The following is a 14,280-nucleotide window of genomic DNA, read 5'->3' on the forward strand; positions in this document are numbered from 1 at the left end:
ACAGACCTGTTTGGAAAACTATATACAAAAACAGTGTGCATTCACTGACTCTTGGGGGGAAAATAAAAGTATATACTGGTATCACCGATCTCTGATTCCTAACATCATATTTTACTATTGGGAGCATTTCTTTGTTGATTCCAAATCTACTGTAACACTTCAAAAATGAGCAGCCTAATTTTGACTGTGTTAAGGTAATATCAAATAGGTTTTATGCTAAAGTGGTCAAAACATATTAAATGCAGTGAATGGATATCAAATTATAATTCCTACCAGACAAAAATGCTTACAAAACAAAACAGATAATTCACATTATGGTACTTTTTATTTAATACTTCATTATTAGTGTTTGTGTTACTGTTACTATATAGTTAACCTACAAACTCCTTTATTCAGAACAAATAAGGCGAATAATAAAATAATGTGAAAAAAAAAAAAAAAATGTCCTGCACTGAAAAAAAAAAAATCCAAATAAGCCCATCAGTCTTGAAAGAAAATGGAAGCAGCATTAAAAGTTTATGTATGCACAATGCCTGACTATGAATATTGAAACGCATAGAAGGATGAAAGAAATCAACTCAAACCTTTCTCTTCCCTCATTACTATGGACTGTTCTCATTAAATTACTCTAGGCACTGACTTAGTGTGTGTAAAATAGAAAAAGAAAACATTATGCAAGTCAGACAATGCATTTCAGATGTGTAGCTATGCTACATGCAGTAATATGTGAAACACAAATAGTTTTGCTGCAAAGTGTGGGGGTAGGTGGGTTATGGAGGTGTCTTTACAAAATAAAAGAGATACACACAGACCTATGCAATCACGAAGGATTCAGAACATGTCTTATTGTCTACAGCAAATCATTTTGGTTGTAGAGATTATCTGTGTTCGTTTGGTCAGCTTTATATTTTCAGAGTCCACTAAGAATGCTGATAACTTCCTGGAACATCTAGCAAGAGAAGAATACATTCCATTCAATTCATGTTTAGCACAACAACATCAACATCTTGCCTGTGAAGTGACAATAGTTAATACAGTACACTCCTCAAATCCCACATCATAATCACACTGACTGATGCCTATAAACAGTTCCATTTTCACTCATTCTTTTTGTTTAATTATATATGGTCACACAAAACAGATTGAACTGTATTAACAGTGGAACATATCAAAATAGCACAACAATTATACCTAAATGTACTTACATGAATATTTGTAAAGAGAAATGACAAAGCAATGAAAAGATTCTTATCCTGGCCATCATATCATCAACAGTGAATGACTTGACCTGAAGGGGGCAAAAACACATGCTGGTCAGCACCTCGTCAAGACTGATATTATTTAAGATCCAAGTTCAATAATTAGATTGGCACCATGTTCCCTCTGCAAACATCCTCCAGATTCGTCTCCAATGAAAAAGGATCCTTCCTCAAAGCTGATCTGGTCATACTTTTCCATGTTCACTAACACATTGCTTGTGACTAGCAGGTACAGTGTGCTTCCATTTGGTTTCGAGCACTATGATTGAGGCACACCTCTGTTTGCATAAATTGATACAAATGAACTTCCTGAAAAAAAGACAACCAGTCATTTTAAAGGCGTAATAATCAAGACATATACCATTTCTGAACTCTTACTGCCACAACCCTTTTTCTCACAAGTCCCCTTCCTGTGTAGAATGACTACATTAAACATCAGCCAGTGGTCCATGTGCAACAGACATATAAACAATCATACTGGAATAACCCAATAGACTACCGTATAACCATTTGAGTGAGTGTAGAAACTTTCATTTTGGGGATTAACATGTCTTGTGACATTGTATTAGGTATCTGCCTGAGCAGGGGGGCTCAGAAAAATGACATTTTGTGGTAATTAATCTCAAACACAGACAACATTGCAGTTCAGTAGCAAGTCAACATCACAATAATGCTGTTGATTCACTAGCCATAGTTCTAATTTTAGAACAATTAATCATTCACACTTCACACACATACTAAAATACATTCTGCATATTAAAAAACACAAATACCCATCTTATTGTAATGGTAAATCACAGAGTGTCACGTGCAGCAGAGGGCTAATGTACACTGTTGTACAACCAGTTTACAGTAATACATAATTTTAAGTGGACCTCTGTTCTAATTAAGTCCTTAGTAAATTATCTACAAAGGGAATCTGACATTCAATGTCAGTTAATGTATGCATTACAGGTATTGTGTGTTGATGTACTGTATTTTTTAAATGGTGCCTTGGACCTTTTAGTTAATCACTTCTGGATTAGATCACTATGTCAGTAAGTAACACAGTTTTTGCATGAGGGCTAGTATGCATTTTCACAAAGTGGTTCAGTGAACCCCCCCCCCCCCCCCCAAAAAAAAAAAAACTGACTTACTGCATAAACTGACAGTTTCTTGAGCAGCAGCCCTTTTCTCATTTGCATTTGCTTCACAGGGACATCCAGTGCTGTCATTTGCAGTGCATGTTCGCTTTCTTTTAGTTGGCATGTCAGAAATCTGGACATTTGACCCTCTATCCCACACCATGTGATGTGTCCCATTTGCACTTGTCAAAAACGTGTTTTCAAATTCCATAGTGTTAACTGAAATAAGAAAAAAAAAATGTTTGCAGACTTACATTTGGTAAAAACTACATAAGATACACATGTATAGCCCACAAAAAAACTTTAATTAATAAACCAACAACTAATAAGAAAACATTAAAATGAAACTTATTTTGGTTTTGGTTTCATTAAATATAATTATACAATTTTAGTGATGACTAACACTTCATTTTATTCACAAGAAAATGAATACAAGTTTTTATATAAACACTGAGGGAAAAGGATGCAATTTTATTGTTATTTATTACATAAAATATCAACATTTTACTGATTACTCTTTGGAATCACACACTTTAAACTTAATGTATTACTATTTTTAACATGCCAAAGAACATACAGTTTTTGTAAAACAATGTTTTTAATAAGTTAAGTGGTGTCAACTTCTCAAATACTGTTAAAATTGACTGTTAAAATGCGACAGAAAAAAAGAGAAACTTGAAACCACACCCTATTTTCCATGACCAGGTGAGATTATCATCTTCCAAAACCCTTTGCTACTGGTCAGAAGTCCAGTAATTGAGTGCCTGTACTACTTCAAAAATAAGTCAAATTCATTCAATGAGCAGATATAAAAATATAGCCTTGAAAGCAGGTATTCCAATTGGCATTGCTGGGCTGGAAAGGGTGAACTGTAACACATTCAGACATACTATTTGTCAATTGTTTAAGTAATCTACAAGAGTCCAACTGACAGCTTACTTCATGTTTGTCTCGCCAGATTGTCTGTTTGACATGAATGGCAACTGGTGGACCTCTGAACGATTTTGAGACAATCAAGGCACTGGCTTGATAAATGAGTCTTCTGTGTGATCTCTCAATTGTGGTTTAGAATGCTGCCTTTGGATTTGTCTTAACAATGTGTTTTGGTTCATTAGAACCTGGCAATATGGACAAGGGATCCTATTGACCTTACCCTGGACAGAACCAGCAGCACTTGCAGCTACTGGGGGTTTTTCTGGAGTGTCAGCCTGGGTCTCTACTGCATGTTTTTTTTTGCTGCAGACAGACAAATGAAAAACGGACTGTGACCTCTTTGAAATTGTATGTATGCAATAAGGACAATGGAAATGCCCTCCCTTCTTACATCCCATATACATATTTGGAAGTTTGCATAAGGAAGAAAAACATTGTACTTTAAGCATCACAAATTAACTGTTTGCAATAATGGAATGCATAATAATTTTACATCACATTGTCCCTTAAACTGCCAAATAAAACACAGTTTGACAAGTGGATCTACCATTATGTCTGCCATTATCTATTATTAAAAATAACATTAACAATGGAATGGATTTTTTCTTAAATATTGATATACTGCCGTTTCTACACAAACACCTAACACACGTAATCATTGCATGAGCAATTGTTTCAATATTGAATAAACAGTGATTTCAGGGAACTGCGTCTGAATTAGCTACAATTTATAAATTCTATTTTTAAAAATACATGTACCTTTAAATCGTACAACCTTCCGGTAATGACTCTCCATGTAATTTTGAAAATGTTTCTGAGAGTTGGATTTAAAGATATCCCTTGGGCAGAAGAGACAGTGGAATAAATTACATTAGGTCGTGCACCGACTTAATTTTACCGCCTTTCCAGTCTCAAGAATAGTCAAATGAAGCTAGGAAGAAAAGAAATAGGGTGTCATTTTTAATATGCATGGAAACACTGTTAGAAGTAATTACCGAACATCAAAATTATGGTGTGGCTCGATGGTACATAATATAAAACATATAGACTAAAAACAATTACAATTTGTATAACAGTTAAATATTCTAAAACATTAAAAAACAATCAATTTAAATTATAGACATATACAAACATTTTTATCGATTCCAGCTAGCAAACTAAAAGAAGGCACCTGCTATATACCGCGTATAAAACTTGGAGTTTGTGAGCCCTACTGTGCACCCCCGGTGAGCAAGCACACTTTGCCTCCTCTGGCCACAGTTTTGAATTGAATTAAACCAGCCCACATCTGGGAGATTACTGGACATCCTCTGCTTTTGACCAACTCTGAGGACCCCCTGTTTCTTATTCCCATGCAAATAGTACTTGTTACCACTATACCTACAGCAAAACCTCAATGCATCTAAATATATAAAAAACAAACAGTAAATAAAAAATATATATATAAGGCAACAGCAAAACCACAACACTCAAGAACAAATTAATAAAGGTACAAAGTAAATTGTGTAATCAAACAAATCGGCAAATCAAAACTTTAAACATAAATTAACTCAAACAACGGAGGTGGCAGTCACAGACTTAACGCCAGACTGAAACTGCAGGGACAAAGGAAAAACGGGGTTACAAATATACATACCTTGATTTTAATATATCTGAAAACACAAATTCAAAGAATCGTTCTTATTCCTGTGACGAAGTGAGAAGTGTGCTCTGTCGTTGCAAATACATTACATTTTGGTGAGGAAGATACCGTTTTTGCAATAGCAGCCATGGTTGTTTTTACCGCCAATATAGCGGTGTAGCCTGCTGGGGTCACGTGACTGCAACCACTCAATTACCTGTAGAAGCATGATGGCGGAGGTAAGATCATAGTAGTTAGTGAGATAATGTTTTTATAAAAATGTTATATAAATGTAGTGTTTGAAATGATCTGTAGCTAGTTTTATACACGGTATATGGCAAGTGCCTTCTTTTAGTTTGCTAGCTGGAATCGATAAAAATGTGCTTTTTTTATTTAGAAAGATTGTTGTTAGGTAGAATTTAGCCACGTTTGCAAAGTTTGATCCCAAACACTGAAATCATAGAACCTCGGAAGCATGGATAGACTGGGATGAGCTAATCAATAATATTGCTTCAGAAAAGGCTAGGAAGGTCTTAGTGTTAATTTGTAGTTTATTTTTTTCATTCAGGGTTTTGCTCTGACCATATACAGTACAACATCTTTAATTCGTGTATAAGCTGACACCCTGGCATCCTTCAAGAAGCTGCTTGATGAGATTCTTGGATCAATAAGCTACTAACAACCAAACAAGCAAGATGGGCCGAATTAGTTAGTCAGAAAGCATATACCTAGGTCAACAATTCAATGGCAGCAGGTGTTCAGGGACGCCAGAGATGAAAAAATCACCACCAACCAGAAGCTCGGCTTGCCGTGTGAGCGGGACCGGTTGCAACATTGTTGTCACAAACCAAGGGATGAGATGTTGCAACCATCAGGAGATCGAGACAGTGTGCTTTAGACTTGTTTTTGTTTTGTCATTTTGTCAGTCTGAGTAGCACTATGCTGGTCAGCTGTACTTGTGCCACTGGCTGGTAAAGTAGCATGCTTTACCTGTCAAGTGTAGAGTCCCGGCGCTGCACCCGGACATGCATGATGAGGGAGATCACCTTCCTTGGCCACAGAGCTGGACAAGGCCCACCCCCACCAAAAGCGTACACTAGCCTCCCATGAAGTAGTGTGACCAATTAACAAATAACAAACAAATGTCGGTTAGGCATTTATTGCTAGTTTTACAACAGTAAGACCCTGTATTCTTTATAAAATATTCAATATAATACTACTGCTGGCAATCACTAAACAACGTCAAGCAGAAATTCTTAGCACAGAGAGTAGGATAAGTGTGCACAAAAAACTTGAGTAAGTTGAGAAGGTATGAAGAACTTTTTACAGTTGTAAATGCATGCACCATACTGTAGTATCATCGAACACCATTGTCATTAAAAAAAACAGCATATTTTATTATTCATTTAACACATGCATTGATTTGGAATTCCCTATTGATTGCCCTGTTCTTCTGAGTGCAGACTTTTTAATTTTTTTGTTTTTTTACCAGAATATGACTCAATGAGTAATTGTTTGTGGCCAATACTTCAGATGTCATCTGTGTTTCATTAAGTTGACAGCTACAACCTTAACTGTTATTCATCATTTGCAATATTAGATCAGAATGATTAATATTTATGTTCTCAAGGGTATAAATCATACTATACAGTCACAATAATGAACACAAACTGTTCATTCAAACTGCAATTGTAATGTTTTTTTTTTAATATTTAATGGCCAACAAACTTTATTTAAATTATTTGTATAGCAGTTATAATGTATTGTTTATTTCAAGAAGCAGCTGGTTTAATTAAATGTAAACACAGTGAGGCAAATTTGTCAAGGCCTTCACAGTAAAACCCTCACGCTCCACAAAAGCATCTCGGAGGTACAGCCGCAATATGTACTTAAATACTGCATCTTCCCGTTGTCCCCAAATTTCATAGAAAACCCCTATCTTGCCTTGAATAGTAGCCTATATGTGATTAGTGTTGAAGTATTAAAGTGAATATTGATAGATATGAAAGTTAACTAATGTTTTGCTTGCCTTTGTTTTGTGCAAGTTACAACATTTTTCGGATGCATTGTTTCGTTTCCTTTTGGCTGTTTGAATATTAAACAATTATTTAACCCTCGAGCATCCAACCATACCAGTATTCTTAATGCAAGCTTTGTTAATCTTTTAAAAAACTGTAGTTCCCTTTTAATTTGAAGACGACCACTAATGACATTACATATAATATGGGATATGCCTGCCCAGTGGGTAGGTATTGCTGAGCTCTCTATACTAGAGCTGCCAATAGGCCCCTTCCTGGGATGATGCACTCGGTCCCACCCACCGAGGGGATAAAACTATCATCCAAAGGAAGCCATTTTTCTTTTTCCTTCTCAAGACGGTTCGGTAAGACCTCTGTGTTGAGCTGAGCGTGTAGATAGAAAAGAGATTCTCGAGTCGAATCGAGTCATTTGTATTTCCCTTGCATTCGTGCTGAAAGCTGGCTCGCTGCTTTCACGGAATCCACGACTTTGAAAAAGACAGAGCATTTTGCCTTTCTGTCTTTCAGTGGCCTCCTCGCTTGCGTGGTAGGCCGCTGTTTGTATCTGTCTGTCGTGTGTGAGCGACTGCCTGTGCAGTCATCCGCGAGTGGTTGTCTATTCTTCCTGAGAGTACACAGTTCCTCCACGGGCTAGGCCTTGCCGTATCCCGGCTTTTGAGTGACTCTTCCAGCCGCACCCTCCTCCTCGTTTGGAGAGGGCCACAAGGGCGAGCTCCACGTCCTCTATGGACGGACCGTCGGCGGCTCTTGGAGCCCCACAGCCCCTGCTCCATGACCTGTCCCAGGACCCCCTGCTAGGCATCCCCAATGTGCAGGCCGCCCGCAGTTGCTCCCCATCTCCGTAAGTGAGAAGGGTGAAGCGTTCCAAGCAGGCAAGGGACATTATGGCCCAGATGGCCCAGGTCCTAGAGCTCTTGGCTAAACAGGCGCCGGCGGCCCAGGCCCCGTTGCAGCCCCAATTACCATACCCCCCCTCCCCCAGGGGAGTTCAGGGTGTATGGGAAGCTGGTGCAAAAGGACAATTCTCTCCTTAGCGGCCTCTGGGGAGGGGGCCACCGTCTCCTATGACATGCAGGTGGACGAGACCCCTGCTGAGGAAGAACCTGGCTTCGAGGTAGCCTCGGAAGCCAGTGCCCCCCCCCGTTGTCCAGCTCGATTTTGGTACTTATGGGACGCGCTGCAGCTTTCCTGTAGGTTCCCTGGATGCCAGCAGCAGAGCGACACCGGTCCGTTTTCCGGACGCAGGCTATGGCTCCTCGCCCTCAGAAGTTCCCGGCCTTCCCAGACTTCATGGAGGAGATACGCTCCTCCTGGGATTGTCCAGCCTCGGGTCCTAGCGTGCTCAAACAGGCCGCACCGCTTGTCTCCTTAGAAGGTGTGGATAAGCTTGGCCTAGCGGGGTTCCCCCCGGTAGACTCCACCATTGCGGCCCTGGTTAAGGCCCCGCCGGTGAATGGGTTGGCTAGAGACCCGGCGTGCCCAAACCCTTAATGCAAGGTGATGGAAACGCATCTGTGTACTGCGTGAGGCCCCGCTACCCAAGCTGGTGGCCACAGAGTTACGTCTCCTGTCCAGCACACTGCTGCAGGTCTCCGTTCTCCGTGGGGTAGGTCGAGCAGCTGGTGAGCTCCTCAGACGCGGACTGCCACTAGAACAGTTCCAGTCCCCACGACTCCACTGGGTGACCTAAGGCATCGCCTATAGGGCACACCAGCAGCAAGCAACCGGGACCAACCAGCAGGCAGAGGGAATGCAGGACGTGGCCAGTCCACACACCAGCATCACAGGAGGCGTTTTCAGGGCTAGCACCCTAAACAGCCACCCCAAACTGCTCTGCCTCAGCCTCAGCAGCCCGAGCAGGGCCTGTGAAGGCTGGCTGCCTCAACCCACTTTTCGGCACAATAGCTGCAGTACTGGCGCTCTTGCACCTCAGACTCCTGGGTGCTCACCACCATGCAAAACGGTTACGCACTTCAGTTCTGCTTGGGACCTCCTCCCTTTCAAGGCATCACGAATACTTTCGTGACTGACCCTTGCTGTGCATGCGAGCCATTCGTCTCGTAGACCCCACCTCCCACAGAGAGGGGTACTACTCAAGGTATTTTCTGGTACCCAAAAAAGGATGCCGGCTTTCGCCCCATCTTAGACCTGAGGCTTCTCAACGGGTTCTTAAAAGAAAGGAGGTTCCAAATGCTGATGCATCCTCCAGTCAGTCCAGTCGGGCAACTGGTTCACCACCGTGGACTTACGGGATGCGTACTTTCACGTTCTAATTCGTTCAGAGCACAGAAATTATCTCCGCTTTTCTTTTCAAGGAAGCGTTTACGAGTTTGCTGTGCTGCCATTCGGCCTCTCCCTAGCTCCTCGTACATTTTCAAAGTGAGTGGATGCTATCCTGGCTCCTCTGCGGCAGCAGGGCATCAGAGTAATAAATTATCTCGAGGACTGGTTGATCTGTTCCCAGTCGCAAGAAGGAGCAGTGGCCCTCACGGCGGTCGTGACAGAGCATCTGGCGAGGCTAGGCCTCACCATCAACGATGCAAAGAGTCGGCTTACACTGGTGCAGTGCACTATGTACTTGGGTTCCGGCTGGACTCCATTACGATGTGCGCATACCTGTCGGACAACAGAGTTGCAGCTATCCAGGGTTGCCTCTCTCTGTTTCAACAGGGATCGCAGGTCACCCTCCTATTGTACCAGAAACAATTGGGTCTGATGGCTGCAGCCACATCGGCCATTCAACTGGGTCTGCTTTGCATGCGCCAGCAACAAGCGTGGCTCAGTGCGTTCCACCTGAATGCCAAACGCGACAGACACCGTCGGCTGACTGTCTCAAGCGTGCTCGGCAGCCCTACGCTGGTGAAAGACGACCTCTCACCTGCGCGAAGGTGTGCGAATGGGTGTAGTGTTGAACTGCCAAGTGGTGACAACAGACGCCTCCACTTTTGGTTGGGAAGCAGGGAGTGCGCAGATCTTGGCTGGACCGCTGGACATCCCTGCACATAAACTTACTGGAGTTGCAAGAGCTATCCCTTGCTCTCCACCTCTTTCTCCCAGTGCTGTACGCATGTGTTGATCCGGACAGACAACACGACAGTGGTGGCGTATGTCAACCACCAGGGTGGCTTACGGTCCCCGGGGTTGCATCGCATGGCCTTCAGGCTATTGACATGGGCTCAGAGGAACTTGCTGTCCCTACGGACGATGCACATTCCCGGAGTGGTGAACTGGGCAGCGGACCTCTTCTCCAGAAGCGGTCAGCATCCGTCAGAGTGGCGACTCCACCCTCAGATATTGGAGCGCATTTGGGAGCGGTTCGGGAAGGTGCAGGTCGATCTCTTTGCCTCGGCAGAGACAACGCATTGCCCCCTGTTGAAGTCCCTCCACGCTTAGGCGGTCCATTAGGCATAGATGCCCTAACGCACAAATGGCCCAAAGCGTTTTTGTACGCTTTCCCGCCTATACCGCTGCTCCCGGACTTTCTCGAGAAAGTTTGGTTAGAGAAAGCTTCTGTTCTCCTAGTGGCCCCCCAAGTGGCCCAGGAGAGTCTGGTTTTCGACCCTGTGCCAGCTGTTGCACGGCCAGCCCTGGGAGATTCCACTTTGCATGGATCTCCTCAGTCAGGCGAAAGGCTGTCTTGGCACCTGGAACCAGGCAGGTTCCGGCTATGGGTCTGGCCCCTGAAAGGGACTGCTGGTTAGCCCTAGGGCTATCAGATGCGGTTGTGGGTACGTTGCAGAGCGCTAGGGCAGACTCCACTAGGTCCTTGTACACCTGTAAGTGGAGGTATTTCCAGGCTTGGTGTCTGGCTAGAAGCCATGACCCCATATCTTGCCCTCTGCCAGTCATCTTACAGTTTCTGCAAGAACTGCACGATGCTGGTAGGTCACCTTCCACTTTGAAGGTGTATTTAGCAGCTATCTCTGCTTGCCATGCTTCCGTAGATTCAATGTCTCTGGGCGCACATTTTTTGGCTACCCGTTTTCTTAAAGGCGCTCGACAATTAAGCCCTCCCAGGAGGACTGTTCTCCCCGAACGGAGCCTTAATATTGTACTGGAGGCTATCACGAAGGCCCTGTTTGAGCCCATACACTCCATAGAGCTGAAGTACCTGTCTATGAAGACAGCCTTCCTCTTGACTATCACCTCCGCTAAGCGAGTCAGTGAGCTGCAGGCGCTGTCTGTGTACAGCTCCTGCATGTGTATTTGGGAGGATGGCAGCAGGCTGTCTCTGTGCACCAACCCTGCTTTCCTCCCCAAGATGATCACAGCCTTCCACGTTAATCAGTCTGTGGAGCTGGAGTCCTTCCATCCACCTCTGTTTGCTTCAACAGAGGATGAGAGATTGAATTTCCTCTCTCCAGTGCAGGCATTGAGATGCTACGTGCATAGGACAAGAGCTCATTGCCAATCTGACTAGCTCTTCGTCTGTCACGGGACACGGACCCTAGGACAGCCCCTCTCAATCCAAACATTGGATTGTGGATACAGTCTCGACTGCGTATAATGCTGCTGGCTTGCCCCCACCTGGTAGGGTAGCCGCACACTCCACTAGAGGGTTGGCTACATCTTGGGCTCTCTTCAGAGGTGCCTCAATGTTTGATATGTGTACTGCGGCTAGCTGGGCTACACCACATACTTTCTCCAGGTTCTACCGTCTTAATGTGGTAGACCCTGCCTTGCCTTCTGTAGGCACAAGGATCCTGATGGTGTAAGTTCACACCGCAAACCTCTGGGTTAGACAGTGCTTGTGTATCCCTCATATGCTGCCATTCCTTCTCCCTCGCGACGGCTCTGGTATACATTATCCCATATGTAATGTCATTGGTGGTCGTCTTCGAATTGAAAGGGAACGTTAGGTTACTTACCGTAACCCTGGTTCCCTGAAAGAGAAGACGACCACCAACCGCATGGTCTCATTGGTTCCCCTCACGGGTTCGATGGAAAAAGAGAAATGTCTTCCTTTGGATGATAGTTGTATCCCCTCGGTAGGCGGGACCGAGTGTATCATCCCAGGAAGGGGACTATTGGCAGCTCTGGTATAGAGAGCTCAGCAATACCTACCCAATAGGCAGGCATATCCCATACGTAATGTCATTGGTGGTTGTCTTCTCTTTCAGGGAACCAGGGTTTGTTAGATATTTTCTACTGCACATTATCCTTTCAAAGAAAAAAAAAACATGCAGTAGTTTTGCCTATATTAAACATCACCAGCCTGTGAACTTGTTTGTTAATTATTGTGATTGTAACTAATACAATATTGTTATATAGGACTCAATTTTAGTGTGTTTTGTTTTTATAAGTTATAGCAAACATGTATTGTTATTTTAAAACAATATACCCGGTAATACACATGTTTGCAAGCCAGGGTTTCAGATAGGGTTGCACCTCCTTGATCATTTTACCTGGAGGATGAAATTTGCCCCACACTTTCAGCAGCTTCTTTCCAGTCATTAACCAATCAGTTGAATCTCTTATTGACTGATGTGCTTTCAGTCAATAAGTCTCGTGGCATTTAGCTTAAAATAAAATGTTACATGTTAATAAACAATCAATCAAATATACAACTTCTTATGAAAGTAAATGCATATTAGAAAGAAAAAATGTGTTCCACCACAGTTTTATGGTGAAAGCCACAAAGAATGACTATAAATGTGAGTTATGAAATATGAATGGCCACCATTGTACATCTAAAGTAGCATTCTCTCTACCATGTAGAGTGGGGAAGTTATAATTTATTTGGCTGAACACTATATCTCGCACAATGTTCCTCATAATTGCTTTCCAACAGTACATTATTATTTATTTCTTAGCAGACGCCCTTATCCAGGGCGACTTATAATTGTTACAAGATATCACATTATTTTTTACATACAATTACCCATTTATACAGTTGGGTTTTTACTGGAGCAATCTAGGTAAAGTACCTTGCTCAAGGGTACAGCAGCAGTGTCCCCTACCAGGGATTGAACCCACAACCCTCCGGTCAAGAGTCCAAAGCCCTAACTACGACTCTACACTGCTGCCCACTACTCTACACTGCTGCCCATTGCAGGATGATCGTCATAGCAACATGTTACCTTTTTTTAAGTGATGTGTCCAGAATAGCCTAAAATTAATATTTGTTTATTTAGCAGATGCCTTTATCCAAGACAACTTACAGAGACTAGGGTGTGTGAACTATGCATCAGCTGCAGAGTCACTTACAACAACATCTCACATGAAAGATGTAGCACAAGGAGGTTAAGTGACTTGCTCAGGGTCACACAATGAGTCAGTGGCTGCATCAGGATTTGAACAGGGGACCTCCTGGTTACAAGCCCTTTTCTTTAAACACTGGACCACACTGCCTTCTGTAAAATACAGAACAGGATTCTAGGACAGTGTGCACACTATTGTGCTAGTTTTCTAGTTGGGCAAATCAGTATTAACTATTCTGCATTACAATGGATCACTTATAAATACACAAGGCCCTGACACTTTATTAGGTCTGTCTACCTGACTGGATTTGGGATCACATTCGAGATGCAAAATAGGTTTATCATGTGTTGTGATATGTGATCCCTGCAGCACTATAAAGCTGTGATGATGCTTAGACAAAATACAGAGACACATACTTTACTGCTGCTGAACCAAAATGCATATAGTTCAGACAGACCTGTTACCCATATATCTGTATGCAATAGTGCCATCTCCTGTACTACAGTTGCACTAGCACTGAACAGTGCTAAAGAGTAACTGCGAACTGAACTATGATCCTTAATTAATTGGAGTCACAGCATTATAACAGGCTGCTCCAAGACATTGGTCGTCAGAGTAGGGTACATTAGCAAGCGACAAACAAAAAGACAGCTAACAACAGAGGGGAAGAGACTGCTACAGAGACTTGTCAAATCACTCAAGACACCTTCATATATATATATATATATATATATATATATATATATATATATATATATAAATGCTTACCCTGTGGGGATAATTCCATGCTCATAGCAGAAAAAAGCCTCATCGGTATGAAAAGGGTTCCAGGCTTTCAAACGCTCTCCAAAGGCATTAAAATAGAGACTTACTGCAGAGAAGCATCCATTTAAAGTAGCTTAAAATTATCCATATGGCATTATGAAGTTTTAATTCTGTCTGGCATAAAAAATAATCTCTAACAGTTCCCTGCTGGATACCTTGTTAATCCTGTGCATGCCTGCGTATTACAGTACAGTATCCCTTTCTGTAATGGGAGTAATGTGTTTTAGAAATGGGAACCATTACATATCTTTCAGTGTTCAGGGTAAGAATGAGCTGTT

At 42.5% G+C, this 14,280-nt stretch overlaps 1 long non-coding RNA gene across 1 annotated transcript; it reads right to left on the bottom strand.

Annotated features, from left to right (window-relative positions):
* Positions 1-449: 449 nt before the first annotated feature.
* LOC131740115 (uncharacterized) lies at positions 450-5,162 on the bottom strand. Its single transcript, XR_009330794.1, has 6 exons — positions 4,953-5,162; positions 4,076-4,247; positions 3,537-3,619; positions 2,396-2,602; positions 1,206-1,568; positions 450-949 (listed from the first exon to the last, which is right to left on the bottom strand). It is a non-coding gene; the product is annotated as an uncharacterized LOC131740115 (long non-coding RNA).
* Between the last annotated feature and the right edge of the window lie 9,118 nt (positions 5,163-14,280).

This window comes from Acipenser ruthenus, chromosome 1, assembly GCF_902713425.1.
Source record: "Acipenser ruthenus chromosome 1, fAciRut3.2 maternal haplotype, whole genome shotgun sequence".
Classification (NCBI taxonomy): domain Eukaryota; kingdom Metazoa; phylum Chordata; class Actinopteri; order Acipenseriformes; family Acipenseridae; genus Acipenser; species Acipenser ruthenus.